Below are 19,197 nucleotides of genomic sequence, written 5' to 3'. Positions count from 1 at the left end.
ATTAAGTTTCTTTTAAAGGACTTTACTTACCTCCGTTACAATATTTGTACAATGTTTTTGGTCCAATGCTTTAAGATCTCTAACAAATATTCTGTTTTCTTTCTCAAAAACCATAATTTAATTTATAGGTTTTATTCATTTTACTTTAGTTATTCAGTAGTATCAGACACTTCCGTGTTATTTAACGACTTGGGCTTAAATACAATGTTTTTATTTAAATCTTTCGGACTAGTATAGCTTAGAGAAATGCGATTCTACTCTAATTTGGTTACTATCATATATAATTATTACTATATATGATTATTATTATTACTATCATATATTAATATCATATGTAGTGTTGTATGTCATAGTAACATAGTATGGCCGTATTTACGCCGGAAAATATACATAATAATATTAAAAACCTTTAGAAACTGTTTTTTTTGCCTAACTAAATTTTTATAGCTCGCAAAATAAAACAACCGACTAACGTTATAGATGAGGTCGAATATATTGCCAAAATGTTGCAATTTTTTTCGGATTTTTTAAATAATTTTGTTCTTGTCTTTGATGCCTTGGAAAATGTAACCAAATCAGCCTATAAAATTCGATTTGCCTTGGCACTGATGGGCCATGTTGCCAAATGTCTGCAGAATTCTGCAATACTGTGATAATAATTAGAGATTATAAACCGTTAAACATTGTAAACCATAAGTGAAAGTTGATACGGCAACATTGCAACGTGCTGACGTCATACATTTTGATAATGTTGAGTCGCCTAGTTGGATAGAGGCAAGCTTGGATAGACATATATCCACACTGATTGTTTCTGGTATATGAAAACTACAAATAGTCAATTTTGGCACTTACTTTTATTTGCTATTCGGCATGGTCTATTTCTGTGTATCACACATACGAGCACATTCACAACAAGACATTGAAAATTTCGTTTATCATTTTCGATTTAAGATCATCATTGACTCGATATATCTGTTTCAATTAATTTTTTTATCTTTGTATTAAAACAATCGACTTTTTATGGGTACGTACACTGGATTAAAATCAAATTGAAACCGGCTGAATGATATTTCAATATACGAAATTATGATCTAGACCCGGGAAGAGTCAAAAAACACACAGGTTTTTTTACGGCGATGTTATTAATTTAAAATGTGACTTGTCATTGCATGGGCAAGATAAATATCATGTAATCTAATTACGATACTTTTTTTTTGTTTCAGGTGAGTTGGACCTAATTTCGACAAATCTATCGTTGAGAAAAACTCGGTAAGGTCAAGTATGCGTTCAATTAAACCGAAATTTTATGCTAGAAGAAACAATGAAGTCTATTTTGAGACGTATATTGAATTATTGTTTTTATACACGGTGTTTTTTAAATGTAATTGCGAATAAAAATTTCACAGATCATAATATATGATTTGGATTTCTTTAAAAATATTTAAGGGTTGTTGGTTCCTGTTGAAATACCATTGAAAATGTGACGGACTCGATTTCATAAAAATGTTATTAACTGAATAATTATAGGGTGTACATAGACGATTAAAGAACAGAAAGGCATCAGATTAAGATAAGACAGTATCGGAAATGCTGAAAAATGCTATCGATTTTATTTATTAGTGGAAATTGTAGTATATACAATAGAGTATGAAAAGAGAAACAAGCACTACAAGCTTGGCGAATAAGATTTTTTGTTCTGATGCATTAGAGGTGAGATAAAAGAGGCTGTAATAATTATAAAAGGATTACTCTCTTGTGCTCAGCTACAAAGATATATGAGTAAATTATAGAAAATCATCTTAAATTCGATTTCGAAGGGAAATATACAAGGCCGTATATTTAGTATAAGAAGTAAATGATTTGGAAAAGTCATTTGACAGAGTAAGAAAAGAAGCACTACGGATTAAAAATGTAAACAAAGTCAATTCAAAGTAAAGTACGACAAGAGACAGAGGTATCCAGTAATACTAAAATACATGTTGTAAATTGCTCCATAAATTCTTAAAATATCAACATTTCATTGTTATTTCGACTCCAAAGATAATGTTCAGTGTTACCGTCGGTTCTTAGTTTCGTTTATTAACCCAGATTATTAGCCAGATTTAACTTCCTCCGACCTCTGGCTGTTTTTATATCTACAATATTTCTATTCAGCTTTCAATTTAATTGGATAAACCGGTATCAAATCTGCGATGTATCTTTTCTCATTATTTCATATAAAGTTTAAGTTAATGTTAATATTCATAATTTCCAATCGTATCATTAGAGAATAGTTTATCAATTTAATCATGTTTGCCTTAACATATCAAAATAACGAGGAAATAGGCACTTTTTCCACATTTCATAAATTAGAAACAAATTTATAACCTCTATATAATCTTTTAACTTATTGATGATTGACAATGAATAAAAGGTTAAAGCAGTAAAATTGCATATATAAAATAGTCGCATATTTCATTGTATTATTTAAAATATTACTAAAATTCTGTGAATCAGAGTATCGTATATAAATATACGCGATTATTCTTAGAGAATATATGAATAAAACGATTTTTAAAATTATACTTTGTTTTGAGCGTGTATATTAGAATAATAATAAGTAAAGTTAGGTATAGTATATTCAAAGTTTTCTTTTGTACATACGTCATCGAGATGTTTAATGTTATTACTTCTCGCAATTTGTAAATTAGTTTCAGAATCAGACAACATTTTCTTTCTCAATTTATTCTAGTTAAAAAAAAGACACAATGCTGTCTGATTAGTTCGAACGTATAGACGAATAAGCCTGCCAAAATCGTCCGGTTGTCAGAGGTAACTCTAACCTATAAACTATTATGGCTATATAATCAGCTGTAGTTTATATATGTACTATAATGTTAAAATAAATTATATTTGATAACATTTTTGTTCAGTTATTTTATTTAAATTAGAATTTTGTTGTATGTCAAAGCCAAACTGAACTAAAACTTGCGACGTTTCGACGTAACAAATTTAGGTGACGTATGTATAAAATAACTTTAAATAAACTATACTTTGTTTTTTACAATTTAGAAACTTATACTAAAGGAATAGATTTCAGTGAGAATCAGATTTGGAATCAGTAAATGAACTATTGAAAACTTTCCAAAACTTAGGTCTATAAAGCTAATAAATAAATTTATTGATAAAAAGTTTAAAGAATGCATTGTCTTAACTTTAAAGTATATAGCAAATACTATTTTCTTTTTTTTTTATTTATTTTATTTGTCACGACTATTCCACCTATGCAAATTATGTAGATTATGTAGATAGTTTAATTTTTCCTGTATATTTTCATTGCTTCACTCGTGTATTCATATAATCTTTATCTTTTAGTCCACATTTTTCTATATATAGATACTTTATTTTCCTAGTAGTGAAACCATCTGATGTATGTTTTCTTTTTTTAACATCAGTTTGTTTTAAAGCACTCCATCCACAAGAAAAATAATGAAAAACATATTTCGAAGTCTCTCATTTGATGTTATACATAACGTATGGAAAATATATCGAGTGAAAATCGAATGGTCGATGGCGTATCCCCTCAATAATCATCGATAACCGGTTTTATTTTTGAAACCGTATAAAACTCGGTAATAACACGGGAACTTTATCGAGTTTTATATTTATTAGGAAGGTCTACAAAAGCTACAGGGCAAACAATCAAATATGGCAATATTTTTATTAGTTTTTCCGCGGAACTCCGTCGGGAAATTGAAATAACCCAGATATACATAAAGTTTTCCGCGTGCACAGTTTACAAATACGGGGAGAACCCGAAAAAGTAAAATACGACTCCGGCAAAAACAATATCGCGAAAATCTACGGTTCTCTCGCCCATGTGCGGCCAACGATTCGCAATTGTTATTCAAACGTTAAAAATTGGATAAGGCGGTTCGGTGCTACGGAGTTTCGAAACGCCAATGGCCGAATTTTAAAAACGAAGCAAGTAAACAAGCGAATAACAATGTATTTGTTTGTTATTGGCAAAGTATTGGAGGTACAAAAGAGTAGTGAATAACAGCAAATTGTTCGAACTAATTGGAACTCCTAGTATATATGTATAGGGTGGGGCAAAAGTCCCGCTTCCATTTTGATTGCGCGCCGTCTTAGTTATGTGACGTTTAGCTGAATTTCGCTTTAACAGTTGTGTTGTGTAGGCGTCCACATTTTATTATGGGGACGAATTGAGTACAGTAATGCAGTCCTAAGGCTGTCTGATGAAAATGAAGATTTTTCGTCTAAATTGAGAATGAGTGCTGAATGAAGCCCATTTTCTTCTCAGTGGCCACGTCAATAAACAGAACAGTGGGTTTTGGGGAACACATAATCCTCATAAACTCATGAAACATGACCAAGGTATTAAGTTACTGTTACTGCTGAACAGTACCAAAACATGATTTTCTTGTATCTGAAATGTAAGAGCAAGGACTAGAGGACATGTGGTTTCAGCAAGATGGGGCCACAGTACACACAGCTCGTTCAACAACTCAATTATTGAATGACGTTTTAGCATGGCCAGCCAGATCTCCGGATTTAACAGCACTGGACTTTTTATTATGGGGTTTTTTAAAATCAAAAGTTAGTGTGTTAACATCTCTTTGTCTGTATTGTATCCTCCATGCATTGTAAGTGTCTACACCAACTGAGTTGTCTCATTTCTACATGCTCTTCTACTGATTCAATATTGAGGTCTTTTCGTATTTATTTACTTCTCATCCTGTCTATCATTATTATACCCATGACTCTTCTGTTTTTCATTTCTTTTGTTCATATCTTACTTTTATCTCCCTATAACAATATCCACGTCTCGCAACTGAATGTTAGGGTTCGTCTGTTTATTATATATTATTTTGTAGTCTTCTTTTTTTTATTTGTCTTCTATTTTAGTTTTGTTTGATGTTTCCCTTTTACTAATGAATTTGCTATTTATAATTTGCTATCTTCCATTTCTTTCGATTCATATACCCAAAAACTTAAATGTAATTTGTTATTCTTCTTATAGTTTTTATATCTGAAATTTGAATATTTATTATTTCTGCTTCTCTCATCACTATCGTTTTGCTGTTATTCATTATCATTCCATCTTCTCTCGGTATAATTTTTATCTGCAAAAGCTCCTAATGACATTTATATTTTTTCTATATTTTAATACTATATATGTAGTACTGTTTTGTTTATTAGACATTTAGTTATAACTTCATCGATTAATATTATATACATGGTTGGACTTAGACCCCGACCTTGTCTTAGCCCTACTTGGATTTTGCAGGTTTTTAATTTTGAGTTGTCAACTATAACCACATCGGTATTTATCCAGTATACTTTTGTTATTTATACATCTTTGTCTTGTTGTTTGTTTTCATGACTCTGTGAAATGACTTTTCTAAATCACTTTTTTGTTAAACATTTTCCACTAATTGTCTTATACTATATATATAGTCTTGTAGAGTTTAGACGATTTTTATATGGTTTATAAATTTACTACCTCGAATATCAAGAAAAAGGCTCTTGGTCTAGAAAATATATCGATTTGTTGAAAAAGTATTGTTTTTCCAAACAGCCTCGTATGAAAACGTTATTGTACAGGGCTACATTATTTTATGCATAATTAATAGGCAGAATTAATTGTTCTATAGCTTCGCTTTCTCGTTTACATTACCGATTGTTTACTAACTGACGTCATATCAGACTGGCCAGAGTTTTGGTACATATTTAGTTACTAAAATGACAAACGATATTTTTTGTTCACGAAAACAGAAATAATATGTTTTTGAGAATTAGTAAATACTTTAGAATGATTTTTCCAAAATGTTCTACCAGAAATGGAAAATATTCGAACATGATCCAACTAAAACCATACATACAAGATTATTGTCGCCAAGAAAATACCGGAAGAAAAAACCCGGATTTCGTATTCGGGGAAAATTAATTCGAAATTTCCCCAGACTTTTTTCGGGTATGGAAAGCATCCCCGGACGCTTTTTTACTTTTATATTCAGGTACGAACAAGAGGTCCTTTCCGCGATAACGATCAAAGTGGGAATAATCAAAATGTTTATTCTTTCCTCATCCAGAGCCATTCAAATACGGAAGGCGGCCGAAGGAAAAAAAAACAGAAAAACCGCCACCCCATCTGCAGTTCTATTCCGGGAAGCTTACGCGAAAATTTATGCCCCAAAACAACAATCTCATGGCAACTTTCCCTCTTTTATTTAAAGAAACGATTACCTTTGTACACTGGAGGTGTCAGAGTCTGACCCCGTCGAAAAAACCGCACAATTTGTTTTTCGATTCCCCGTCCCTCCACACTCCTTCACCTCCGCCACCGTTCCCTCTGGGTATCGTCCCCTTAACTCGTAAACTGCCACCCTTGCCTCGGCGTAGTCTTTACCTTTTATCTGTCTCGCTTTTTTCCACTCTTGTCCTCGTCCGTCCTTCGGAACTTGGCGTAACTTTTTATTGCTTCCATCTACCCGAGGTGCTTTCGGTGAAGTCCCCAAAGGACCGACCGCCAACAACAAAACTTTTCTGCTCGTCCGGGGTTTATCCTGCCGGAGACTGGAAGCACGAATCGACGCGTCGAGGGTTGGGCAGTGGGGCGTCCTTTTTCTATGTGTAATTTGTTTTCGGCAAGTTCTTCGCACTATTTCCTCCAGCTTATGTTAATGCCGGCGCATTAATATTAACGATCCCACAGCTCCAGTCAGTATCCCGCCCGATATGACTACATACATATGAATGTGTCCATCACTTTTAGATTTCAATTTTATCGTCTCTCTTTTTAAGTTTTTGTCTCTTTCTTTGTACCGGTCTGTCCATGGGTTTGTCATTGACGTGTCACTGGTGGAATGCATTTACATTAAACACTTTTCCAGAACCTATGGTATCCACTGGAGGCTTACTCATTAGGCATTCTTAATTTATAATCTTATCCATCATTCTTAATTTATAATCTAACACTAGTTCACAATTCCACCATTGGGCAATTCTTCTTCTGTGTGTCTGATCTAATTCATCCAAACTGAAGGGTTTTGTTGTACACACTCCCTTCTAGATATCCAAACAGTTCTTCTTTGTAAATTTTTCTCGATCTGCATGTCTATTGTAGTTATTCTTTGTCACATCCCATAACAATTCGATTTTATTGAACATGGAGTGATAGTTCATACACCTGAACTACTGAATCTGTTTTCAAACCTGCAAGCCATTCCTTGATTACAACCTTTGCTGACCATTTTGTTGTATTCGTGTTTCTAGCATGAATAGCAATATATCTACAATGAATTATTAACAAATTTTATGATTTACAAAACCTAATCAAATGTATTAAATTATGTTTATATTTAAAAAACTACTCGCCATTTGTATACATATAATAAATTTAAACTTTTAAAGCACTAATACCAAGATATGTAGACACTTTCTTTTCGGTGAATCCTAAATTATCGAATCGACTTTTGCTGTTTCAGTTACATGTTCGAACGTATCAGACGGTATTGTATCTCTTTTTAACTGGAATAACATGAGAAGGAATTAACAAACGGCAATAGGCAATATATTATACATTTTGATGACGTGAGTTCACTGCACGTTGGATAGACTATATGAATGCGTCCATCACTTTTAGATTTCAATTTTTTTGTGTCCCTTTTTACGTCTCTGTCTCTTTCTCTAGACCGGACGGTCGGTTTGCTATTGACGTGCGACTGGCGGAATGCAAAATGAAATTGGCATTTGATGCGAACGTCGGTTATTGCAGGGACATCGGAAGATCAGGATTATTTTTATGGAGCCCTCGGGGAATATGTACTAACCAATATGATTAATTTTATCTCAGTCGTCAACTCGAGTTATTTCCAATGTCCTTTACGAAGAACTGTTCTGAATTATTTATTTTATTATTACTGTAACTGTGGATTCATTTTGCAGGATTTTTGTAAACATGTATGCCTTTTCTTCATGTTTAGGGCAATTTACGAATTTCATTTCGAAAGAACAATGCTCAGACCGGTCACAACTTATATTTCGGAACGAGTATCTATCAGAACGAGCAAGTGGCCCAAAATATATTCATTAGAGAAAACATAATCAATCGTTGGCTATTACTTTTGTAACTATTCAATTTTCAAATATGTCAAAAGCTTGCCTGTCTTTAACTGAAGTCTTTACTTCGTTAAACTTAAACGTAACTTCTATTAAGGGAATGAATAGAAAATTTATAAAATGGGGCTACATTCTTCGAGCAATCAGTAATCACAAGGGCCAACGTCTGGCAAATACGGAATTTAGTGTGGAAAGACTCCTTTATGTAGTTAAAAGAGAGGTGAAGTATTTCAAGGTGATCTGATCACTTTACTTTACGGTTTTACTAAGGAAATTCATAATATCGTAGAATTATTTCCCATCCTATTGTTTCCATTAGCTATCTTATATATTACATTTCTTATCATTTACTTTAAGAGTGTTCTTAAACTATTTCAATTTCTCATGACATTTTTATTCACTTCAGCCAGTCTTACCACATTCTTCTACAATCAATCTAAGTTTAGCCGGCTGGGTTAGCATAGTGGTAAAGGGGACAGGACGGTTCTCCTACTGTTGTGATAATCGCAAGTTCGATTCCGGCTAGGGCATGGTCGTAAATTTATGTTTGTGATTGTTTATCATTTGTGGTTGTCCTTAGGCAAGAGTGCAAAATCCGACAAGGAAAATGATCCCGGTCACGCCAGCAACTAGGCTGGGTAAGACCGGATGTCTTCTGGGATGATTTCTAAGTTGGTCACTGACCAGTCCGTAGGCTTAATGCCGAGGATCATGGTTCGGAGCCCACGTTAAACTGTAGGTCTAGTCTAGATACCTCGCTGGTAAATTTGAGTTGGTAATCTAAAAAACAAAATCTAAGTTTAGTTATATATTGTTTTTTTTGCATATTGTTCCACATTTAAAGAAGTAATAATGGTGTTTACTGATGCCAGAACTAGAAAAAAGAAATTGAAATGAAACCAACCTGATAGAAATCATCATAATATTTAATTAGTTGTACAAATATATTAAGAATATGTTATCTGATTTTATTAATCACAAACTCCAGGAAAAAAAAACAATTAGTAATTTGCAATGATAATATTATCTTAAAATTCGTCGGCTGTTGTTATTTTATATTAACACACATATAGCCATAAACTACGCTATTGCGCTGGGTAATAATTTCCAAGAATATGTCGACACGGAAACAATATGTCTCCGTTTTTCATCGATTCGCCAAACTGTGTAAACAGCTTTTTGTCAGGTTTTGCGGAAATGTTATAAACTGATGATTTTTACGAAGTGAAACAATGCAATCTGGAGACAACAACAATACGAAACATCTACGATTGCCAAACATTTATCGAATGGACGCTAAACAAAGCGTACGTTACCTTTATCGATTTCTGACGTACACTCTGATATCTGCATTATACCAGTAAAATGAAAACTGCCACGATGATATCATTATCATAATCATATCATTAAACATTAAAGCCATTGGAACCAACTTAGGGTCTGTGGGGAGAAGGGGGGAATGGAGGGAAAACCTCAAATTTCCCATATTTTTTATCTATAATAATCAGATATTGGTGTATAATGTTATTACTCAATTAATGGGACGAAAAATCAGAAATGGTTAAGTGTAAAAGTTAGTCAGTTTGCTTTTTAAGCACTAACCATATCAAATGAGACGTCGTAGAAACGTTGTATGTAACTGTTTCATGTTGTGATCTGAATCATTTCTTATTTTGAATCATTGTTTCTTTGTTCCTATTTTTCCTCATACGGGTTGCACCTTTACTTGATCTACTCCTTGTAATATTAAATAAAATAACTGTGTAATTTATTGAGTAAATATCTAACACTAGAAAAAAAATAAAGCAAGTATTTTAAAAATTAATAAAATAATCAAATTGATTTTTTACACAAAAAAAAACATTTTAATTAATTTCCTAAAAAATATGTTTTTCGGCTTCGTTGTAGAAGTTTAAGAGTTTAGTATATTGCTTGACTAATATGTTTTATCTGAAGATGAGTCTGTTGAAGTTAGGCTTTATGAAGATGTACAACTTTATGTAAATGTTTTACGAATTATTCGCTCTATTTATACACACCGATATTTTAATTAAGTATAACAGTAAGTGCAAAAATCCCACTACCATTTTGATTACCTATAACTTTACTCAAAGAAAAGATGGGTAAGTTTGCTATTCATAATTTTTTTTTTAGTCTTTACATTTTTTCTTTTCGTTATGATTGAAAAATTATATCGGCTATCGGCGATTCGCTATGCAGCTTTCGGTCCTTTTTAAAGCATTCTTCATGACATCCTGAATGAAATCATGTTGAATCGTTTGGGGCTTATTGATTGAACGTTGTATGCAACTGTTTCATGGTGTGATCTAAATCATTTCTTATTTTGAATCATTGTTTCTTTATTCCTATTTTTCCCCATACGGATTACACCTTTATTTGGTTTACTCATTGTACTATTAGATAAAATAATTGTGTAATTTATTGAGCAAATATCTAACACTAAAAAGAAAAGAAAGTAAGTATTTTAAAAATTAAAAATATAATCAAATTTAGATTTTTTACACAAAAAAAACATGTTAATATGAAATATGTATATAATAATCGTTACAATAACTGTATGAAAATAAACAAAAACCTTATTTAACCTATCTACTACATGTATTTTACATTCTACTATATACACATAATTTAGCTTAATGCCGAACATATTTATACATATTTATCTATTTACAGTATTATTTTAACTACTACTAGCCCAAACAATACAAAAATAATAATATAATTTTGTGACATATACATAAAATTAAATTACGAACAAAACAAATCTAATTTGTCTCTCGACACTGACTTGAAAATGAAGTCAGTTAAATTTTTTTGTTAACAATATTTTGTTGGAACAATAATCTCAATCCCCGAATTTTCTATTAGAGCTATAAATCATGATTAATATTAGAGAACTGTTCAGATACTTTATATATTCGAATTCAGAAAATTTTAAAAACATTTCATTTCAAAGGGAGTTAAATCTGGCGAATAGTGCGAGTGCGAGGAGATATCTGAATTTTTATAAAAGTTTCGAAGAGCTAATGCTGTGTAAGGAGAGGCATTATTCTGATGAAAATTGTGAGCAAGCGACACATAATACTCAATTAATATTTTTATTCTTTGATTTATTCCTTGATATTTCTTGATATATTGATATGACTTGTTGATGATTGACTCAGCTGACTAATTTTGAAAATCTACTTCGTAGTATTTTAAAAGTAGAATAACTTATAGATAATAAATGATCGTTTATTGATTATTATCACTAATGATAAGTAAGCTACGTCACATCAAATGTCGTTACCGTGCGCATATTTTGTTCTACAAAATTGTGACTCATTGGGTCGTGATTGTTTCATATATGGAATTTATGTAAAACGCTTCGCCTCTAACAAGAAATACATTCTAGTTGGGGTGAATAAAACAGTTTGTATAAATACGCAATCAACTTGCCGGCCCGTACGATGCGAGATAATGCAGGTGGTTTCTTCGGGGCACTTTATTTGCATTCTCCGGAGATCATATTATGTGCGGAGAGTGAATCAAAACTGCCTACATATAATTAGTATTGAATAAATTATTGTTACTAAGCCAAGATGCTGCTAATGAGAATAGATGCTTGGACAAATGATAAATATCTGAGAATTGTATAGATACGATTTATTATTTATAAGATGAAAAATATCGTTCATATTTAAAACGTCCAGTCAGGAATGCAGATGGCCGAGTCAGACATTATGCAAAGAGAATTAATACATTCATAGAACCTTTTCAATTAAATCAAAGAATCATAATATTGTAAAGTGGGAACAGATCTTTTTTAATTTCTAAAAATGCCAAAAATTTATAAAAAAATTTTTTTGCTAGTTATAAGTATATTTAAAGAATATAATTGTAATTGTAAATGGCAACGTCAAACAATAACGCGAAAGCGAACTCCGAAGTTAACCGATTACTGACAATACGTCATGATGTTTGCCAGTTTATAACCTCTAATTATTATCAGTAATGGTTTAAGTGCTTTTGCAGATATTTGGCAACATAGTTCAATAATATCAAATCAAATCGAATTTTATGGACTGATTCGGTTCCATATTCCGACATATCAGGCAACATTCTGTCTTTTTTTAACTAAAGTAAAATGTTAAGGAAAATCCGATCAGAGTTTAAAAAGAATTCTACGTTTTTACAAACTGGCCGCAACATTTGGCGGCATATTCGATGTCATTTATGACATGCATTGGCTGTTTTATTATAGCAACCACCAGATATTGTATGGCCACGTTGCCAGTTCTTATAAATTTTCTTTCTTAAACTACCTTTCTTATATTTATAAAATGTTAACCTAAGCTTTATCTGTATGATATATTCTTATATAATTACAATGATTATATATTCTTTGCAAATTCAAATTTTGACAAAATATAAAAAACCTTTTTAACAAAATTTCCACCATATATGGTTTTTAAACGAATTAATTTAATGTAATCTAGTTACCAAGGCAATAATACAAATTTATTTGTTCGCATTAATATCAACAATATCAAGAGAGACAGGAAAATGAAAATTGATAATTGCATTTAACGCTGATATATTATAATAAATGAAAAATGCAACGTAAATTCAAACGAAAACTACCACGTGCACAAACATGGCCAGCTCAGCATAAATTATTCATCGAGGTTGGTAGAGTAAAATTATACATTTATAGATTTTATGTTAAAACTGATATTTATTTAAATAAATACGAAATATAGGTTGGGCGGCTTTATTTTTTATTCAGTTTTATTGACGAATAAGGTAACTGGGATCATTTTTATGAAAATTAAAATGAGGGTTATAACAAAATGTATTTATTTATAGTAGTATATGTGTGGCAATCATCTTAATCAGTATCATGAAGCTTTATATAGTGTAATTTGTTTTTACGATAACTTCGAGCTAGTCTGGGGCTGAGTCCCGCTCGAGTATTATTCAAGAGTCGCAATACTTCGAAATTAACATAAGAGTGAAGCTTCTCCTGGTGTATCTTTGTGATTCTCTTGATTTCCTGTGGTCAGCAATGTCTGAATATGAAGTGTAAGTAAGTAATCGTTATGACAGCATCTGAGAGCAATTGGCGGACTATTTCTTAAAAAATCTGTATTTCGGCTTTGTTATAGAAGCTCAAGAGTTTAGTATATTGCTTCACTAACATGTTTTATCTGAAGATGAGTCTGTGGAAGTTAGGCTTTATGAAGATGTACAACTTTATGTAAATGTTATTACGAATTATTTGCTTTATTTATACACATCGATATTTTAATTAAATACAACAGTAAGTGCAAAAGTCCCACTACCATTCTGATTACCTATAACGTTGCTTAAAGAAAAGATAAGTAAGTTTGCTATTCATAAAAAGTTTTTTTGGTTTTGTTTTGGTAAGTAAGTAATCGTTCTGATAGCATCTGAGAGCAATTGGCGGACTATTTCTTAAAAAATCTCTATTTCGGCTTTGTTATAGAAGCTTAAGAGTTTAGTATATTGCTTCACTAACATGTTTTATCTGAAGATGAGTCTGTGGAAGTTAGGCTTTATGAAGATGTACAACTTTATGTAAATGTTATTACGAATTATTTGCTTTATTTATACACATCGATATTTTAATTAAATACAACAGTAAGTGCAAAAGTCCCACTACCATTCTGATTACCTATAACGTTGCTTAAAGAAAAGATAAGTAAGTTTGCTATTCATAAAAAGTTTTTTTGGTTTTGTTTTGGTAAGTAAGTAATCGTTCTGATAGCATCTGAGAGCAATTGGCGGACTATTTCTTAAAAAATCTGTATTTCGGCTTTGTTATAGAAGCTTAAGAGTTTAGTATATTGCTTCACTAACATGTTTTATCTGAAGATGAGTCTGTGGAAGTTAGGCTTTATGAAGATGTACAACTTTATGTAAATGTTATTACGAATTATTTGCTTTATTTATACACATCGATATTTTAATTAAATACAACAGTAAGTGCAAAAGTCCCACTACCATTCTGATTACCTATAACGTTGCTTAAAGAAAAGATAAGTAAGTTTGCTATTCATAAAAAGTTTTTTTGGTTTTGTTTTGGTAAGTAAGTAATCGTTCTGATAGCATCTGAGAGCAATTGGCGGACTATTTCTTAAAAAATCTCTATTTCGGCTTTGTTATAGAAGCTTAAGAGTTTAGTATATTGCTTCACTAACATGTTTTATCTGAAGATGAGTCTGTGGAAGTTAGGCTTTATGAAGATATACAACTTTATGTAAATGTTATTACGAATTATTTGCTTTATTTATACACATCGATATTTTAATTAAATACAACAGTAAGTGCAAAAGTCCCACTACCATTCTGATTACCTATAACGTTGCTTAAAGAAAAGATAAGTAAGTTTGCTATTCATAAAAAGTTTTTTTGGTTTTGTTTTGGTAAGTAAGTAATCGTTCTGATAGCATCTGAGAGCAATTGGCGGACTATTTCTTAAAAAATCTCTATTTCGGCTTTGTTATAGAAGCTTAAGAGTTTAGTATATTGCTTCACTAACATGTTTTATCTGAAGATGAGTCTGTGGAAGTTAGGCTTTATGAAGATGTACAACTTTATGTAAATGTTATTACGAATTATTTGCTTTATTTATACACATCGATATTTTAATTAAATACAACAGTAAGTGCAAAAGTCCCACTACCATTCTGATTACCTATAACGTTGCTTAAAGAAAAGATAAGTAAGTTTGCTATTCATAAAAAGTTTTTTTGGTTTTGTTTTGGTAAGTAAGTAATCGTTCTGATAGCATCTGAGAGCAATTGGCGGACTATTTCTTAAAAAATCTCTATTTCGGCTTTGTTATAGAAGCTTAAGAGTTTAGTATATTGCTTCACTAACATGTTTTATCTGAAGATGAGTCTGTGGAAGTTAGGCTTTATGAAGATGTACAACTTTATGTAAATGTTATTACGAATTATTTGCTTTATTTATACACATCGATATTTTAATTAAATACAACAGTAAGTGCAAAAGTCCCACTACCATTCTGATTACCTATAACGTTGCTTAAAGAAAGGATAAGTAAGTTTGCTATTCATAAAAAGTTTTTTTGGTTTTGTTTTGGTAAGTAAGTAATCGTTCTGATAGCATCTGAGAGCAATTGGCGGACTATTTCTTAAAAAATCTCTATTTCGGCTTTGTTATAGAAGCTTAAGAGTTTAGTATATTGCTTCACTAACATGTTTTATCTGAAGATGAGTCTGTGGAAGTTAGGCTTTATGAAGATGTACAACTTTATGTAAATGTTATTACGAATTATTTGCTTTATTTATACACATCGATATTTTAATTAAATACAACAGTAAGTGCAAAAGTCCCACTACCATTCTGATTACCTATAACGTTGCTTAAAGAAAAGATAAGTAAGTTTGCTATTCATAAAAAGTTTTTTTGGTTTTGTTTTGGTAAGTAAGTAATCGTTCTGATAGCATCTGAGAGCAATTGGCGGACTATTTCTTAAAAAATCTGTATTTCGGCTTTGTTATAGAAGCTTAAGAGTTTAGTATATTGCTTCACTAACATGTTTTATCTGAAGATGAGTCTGTGGAAGTTAGGCTTTATGAAGATGTACAACTTTATGTAAATGTTATTACGAATTATTTGTTCTATTTATACAAATCGATATTTTAATTAAGTACAACAGTAAGTGCAAAAGTCCCACTACCATTCTGATTATCTATAACTTTGCTTAAAGAAAATATAAGTAAGTTTGCTATTCATAAAAAGTTTTTTTGGTTTTCATTTTTTCTTCTCGTTATGATTGAAAAATTATATCGGCTAAATGGTGACTGCGATTCGCTATGCAGCTTTCGGTCCTTTTTAAGGCATTCTTCATGACATCCAGAATGAAATCATGTTGAATCGTTTGGGGCTTATTCACCTAAACTTTTGATTTTAAAAACCCCATAAGAAAAAGTCTGTTGCGGTGAAATCCGGAGATCTGGCTGGCCATGCTAAATCGCCAGTTCGTGAAATTAGTCTTCGTGGAAAAACGTCATTCAATAATTGAATTGTTGAACGAGCTGTGTGTGTTGTGGCCCCATCTAGCTGAGACCACATGTCCTCTAGTCCTCGCTCTTCCATTTCAGGCACAAGAAAATTTCGAATCATGTCTTAGTACCATTCAGCATTAACAGTAACTGCAACACCTTGGTAATTTTCATTACTTTATTCAACTCGTTGATCAGGGTCTCTCCGTAGCAATTTTTGGACTATTTGAATCTTGTACGGGAAAATTTCCAATCAGTTTTCAAAATTTGCCTTAAACTGCATGCAGAAATGTGTAAGTGGGAACCACGTTTCTGAATTGATGTTTCTACAATACTATCGCGCACCAGAGCCATGTTTTCAGCGCTACAAGACGTCCGTTGTTTTCCAGAACGAGGCCTGTCTGCTGCCGTATCGTACTGTCGAAAATTTGCATGTAAACGATAGATTATGTTTTGTGAGGCACTGGACGATTAGGATATTTTTGACTCGTTCTTGTGGCGTATATTTATCCATAATAAAATTTCCTCTGTACTAAACGTCGCATAACCAAGATGACGCACAATCAAAATGGTAGCGGGGCTTTTTCCCTTGGATTATTTGTTTTGAACTTGTCCTTATACTATTAGTGTTCTATTTACCACTAAAATTGCATTTCATTCTATATATCAAGTGGCTAGTGTATTCGGTGACCACATTTTGTTTGACCACACCACCACTAATGGCCCACAGCAACACATGAGGTACAATTCTTTTAATAAATTGTACTATAAAGACAATATTTTGTCGGGATAAGATCTAAAATGTTGCGATTATATATTATATTACTTATTAATAAACATTCAAAATGAAAATATCGACCTAATACCCCGAGTTATTTCTAATATCTGCTTCAAACTTCAATGTATAGTTTTAATCATAAGAAATCCAAATATCAACCATTAATTGTGAAACCTGTGAACTATTGGAATGCCTCTCGGATTTCGTAATAGGTAAAACAGGAACGGAAATCATATTGTATGTGCCGTTCGGATTTTGAATTAGCTCGAAAAGGTATCCGCCATTCTACCGGGTATATTTCATGTCGGTTCTCTGAACATTCCCAGTGACACGATGTTCGTAAGTGGGTTAGTATAAACAAAACAACAGCAGGTAAAGAGAAAGACCCACGCTGATTGCGCTATTATAAAATATCCTTTATGCACTTGCTGGGTGCAGTTATCTTACTTCTTTCGAAACGATGTCTGACGCACCAGATGATATGAACTAATGATTTTAATCGCTCATTACTGAAAGCGTTAAACAAAGGCCCGAGTTAGCTGTTGCATCACTCCAACCTGGCTGGCGTAATCAGGCGAGTTATTAGAAAATAATGACATATTCGGGCTTGACTTGATATAGGTAAACAACTGATAATGTATCGATCCACTAATGTTGATTACAGAGAATTTATTTGTCACGTTTTTGTTACATTTTGCTATTTCTAGGTACTCGAATAAAATTAATTATTGTGAACAATAAATTACAATACTTAGGGTACAGTTACACATACACTACGCAAATTCTTATGGTTTGATTCGCTTCAATATTCTGATTTCCAGCGCACTGTTCAGTAGTTATTACATATATTAAGCAAAATCTTCATAAATCAACTCTATGTCGAGATCATCGTGCAGTGCAGCAGATTTTGTTGATTGCCACTTGTATTTTTTTATAGTTTCTATGTAGTAATATGTTATCTTTTCCATAATGATCCCATTTTACTCATTTCTATAATTGGCAAATGTTCGAAGCACTGTTTCTTTTTTTATTGCGTTATCCGCACTATGATTCAAGAGTGGTTCATCATACGGAATTACAGCCAAAATAGGTTTCAGTCTTGAGAAAGTCTCTTCATGCGAGACTCTATTTTTTTTTCGAAATTATATGACTCCAGCAGTTGACAATATTTCCGCGGTAGCAATTTACCCATCTTTTTGATTAGTTCCAGATATCATACCCGGTCAAGCGCCTGACACCTCCAAGAATATTGCAGGACCATCGAAAAAAACCAAGTAGAAAACAAAAAGAAACTACATAATCTATATACCGATTATAATATAGATTTTAAAAAATATCGATGCTTTTTAAATATATCAATTTTTTTGCAACAGTCAGGAAAAATATTTGCCAACGAAAATTTTGATACTTGATTATTGCAACATAAAAATGTGATCATATCCAATGCTTAAATGATGAAATATTTGTACGAATTTATCAAGATTTCGTGGTCTCTGCTCATTTGCGGTCTGTATAAACTGACCAGATTTAGATTACTTCCCTGTGACTCAGACCTGATTTCGACCTATTAATTTTGTTTATATCTATATAACGGTTGAAAATATTGTAATTCTTTAACTACTATAGTCAATTCGTTACAATCAGTCGATAAAAGAAAGCATGACGTTGACGTTATCAAGTTCAAATAGTATTTCTATCAATATTAACAACATAATACCCCTATAATTGGTAAAATTTGATGGACGATGAGAATGTATATATACACTAGTAAGTGTATAATTTTATGAAATGTTTAAAGTGTCCAGGTCTCAAATTTTACATTTTACATTTTACCACATTTGAATACAATAATGTTTAGTTCAGCATTGAGATTAAATCCTCATAATGCTTGTATGTAATATATCCCAGAACTATAATTTTTTTCTACACTTTTTCATAAAACATAATAATGCATCCATCCATTAAGATGGATATTTCTCGCCGATATAAAAATCCGCGTCATTATACACAAAACAGACGGAAAGCAATAACATAAGTGCAGTTTCAATGCATGGAGAACACCGCCCGGTTCCTTATCGAAATTACTAGAAATCCTTCTTTTTTCCATCCTCCTCAAACTATCCGAAACGCGTTCAAAAGCTCTTTTCTTCCAAACGGAACGGCACAAAAGATTGTCATCTAACGCGGGTGCAATTTTCAACATTTCCGTCGCTTATCCCCCGCCGCCGAGCATTAAAA

General features: G+C 32.1%; 1 protein-coding gene across 9 annotated transcripts in view; it reads left to right on the top strand.

Moving 5' to 3' along the window:
- Nucleotides 1-19,197, top strand: part of LOC143193733 (ephrin type-B receptor 1-B) — a 615,182-nt gene that overhangs the window by 107,692 nt on the left and 488,293 nt on the right. The window contains exon 1 of one of the 9 annotated variants that reach the window (XM_076400071.1): nucleotides 13,074-13,209. The exons of the other annotated variants lie outside the window; for them this stretch is intronic. The gene's annotated coding sequence lies outside the window, so the exon portion shown is untranslated. Of the gene's footprint in view, nucleotides 1-13,073; nucleotides 13,210-19,197 lie in introns of those variants that run through there. 9 annotated transcript variants of the gene reach the window in all.

Source organism: Rhynchophorus ferrugineus, unplaced genomic scaffold (genome assembly GCF_030347505.1).
Source record: "Rhynchophorus ferrugineus isolate W39M unplaced genomic scaffold, kcgeb_rfMv2 rfM3, whole genome shotgun sequence".
Lineage (NCBI taxonomy): Eukaryota > Metazoa > Arthropoda > Insecta > Coleoptera > Curculionidae > Rhynchophorus > Rhynchophorus ferrugineus.
This window is presented reverse-complemented; position numbering and strand designations above follow the sequence as displayed.